The sequence below is a fragment of the Cibotium barometz genome, chromosome 2 (genome assembly GCF_041138505.1).
Source record: "Cibotium barometz isolate CiBa-2024 chromosome 2, ASM4113850v1, whole genome shotgun sequence".
Classification (NCBI taxonomy): Eukaryota; Viridiplantae; Streptophyta; class Polypodiopsida; order Cyatheales; family Cibotiaceae; genus Cibotium; species Cibotium barometz.
The window spans coordinates 76,308,273-76,310,149 of NC_141047.1; positions in this window are offsets into that span (position 1 = coordinate 76,308,273).

Here is a 1,877-nt window from a genome sequence, read left to right on the forward strand (position 1 = left end):
GGACTCTGCAAGGGTGATGGACTCTAAGTGGTGGAGAGACGACCACCCAACAGACAAGTTTTGGATGAGAACTTTAAACCAGTGTTTGAGATTCCTCTTTCCAATGTGCATTCATATATGCACGCTTCATGCTTTGTGTTGTATCATAGAGAAACTAGTATATCTCCACATTGGTTTTGCTTGGAAGATAAAAAATGTAGCAGAGAGGAAAGAAGCCCATCAGTGCATTGGAGAAGGTGCTATCAGAAATTGGACTACATGGAAGTAATGTCCAGATTCTGAAGGACACTAAAAAGTCATCAAATGAAAAGGAAATTCCAATGAAGCCCTCCATTGGAGGTGTTAAGGCAAGAAGATTTTTCCAAGCTAATGAATAATTAGTAACACAAATTTACAAAGTTAGGAAAGCAATATACAACAACCTACACAAGTCGAATCGAATACCAACAACCTACACAAATCGAATTGAATACCAACATTGGAAAAAGCTTCATAATGTAGTGAAGGTGCTTCAAGGAATGTTAAATAAGATGTTTGGCGTTCAATTGATACTCTGTTCCAAATGTGTGAGAAAGTCAACTACTCCCAGCAAGACAAAAAGAGCTTTCAAGACAACTTACAAGCGTTCAAAGAAGCATTCAGAGCTGCTTGGACTGACACCAACATTACACACTATATGGTATGTTTCTAGCTTACTCTTGTTTCCTAGCCATCGAAACTAACTTGCATTGTATGTTTTCCTAATGTAGCATATTCTCTACAACCACATGCCTTACTTTATCAACAAGTATAGAGATCCTAGCATTTGAAACACACAAGGACTCGAGAAATCACACTATGTGGCCTGAAATGCATATTTCAGGCACACAACATGGTGGTGGAAAAAGTAAGGCAAACAGCCTACAAGAAGTGTTCCAATGGTTCTATAGAAGGATATTGCAACAACTACATAAAAAAGAAACCTTAAGGTCATCCAAACTTAAATGGAGAGAACAAAAGACTTTTATTAATCATCGTTGGATAGATAGATGTAACGCATAAGTCTTTTACAATATATCATTCTAATGACTTTGGCAATTCTAGTGAATTTGGCTTTGTTTATACCTTAGCAAACGGTGTTTCCTCTGGGTTCTCTATGCCTAGAGACAATGCTACTGCAGCATATGTATGAAAGTATCCCCTTCGGTTGCCAGCATAACCATGGTAGCATCTAAAAATTTCTAAGGCAGTAGACTTCTCTATCAAAATAATCTTCTCATAACTCTTAGGAATAATCATTGCACCTAGGAACAAGGACAATGTCTTGAATACAAAATTTGCAACTTTCCATTCCTAGCTCATGGCATTGTGGTAGACTATAATCTTTACCTTAGACAATGTGCTTAGATAGTGAGAGAGAGCTGCGTCTTAGCCACAATACTCCCTTTTATGCCACTGCAAGAATTTATCTTTGACTTCAAATGTACTCAGCAAAACAAAATAATTAAGGAAACATAAGTCTACATATAAAATTCACACACACACACACACACACACACACACACACACACACACACATAACACACACATACATAGAGAGAGAGAGAGAGAGAGAGAGAGAGAGAGAGAGAGAGAGAGAGAGAGAGAGAGAGAGAGAGAGAGAGAGAGAGAGAGAGAGAGAGAGAGAACCTGAGTCTCATCTGTCCACGAACAGTTGGTCTTGCCAAAGGTTAATAGAACTTTTAGTATCTTCTCCTACTTTGTTTATAAACTCCTTTGTGTGGAGTCATTCAACTTATCAAAGCCATATTTGGCCTGCAACTCCATGAAGGTTTTATCATCTAGCACAAATCCATTCTCTTTGAATTTCTGTGCTTTGCCCAAACAAATACTGAGAC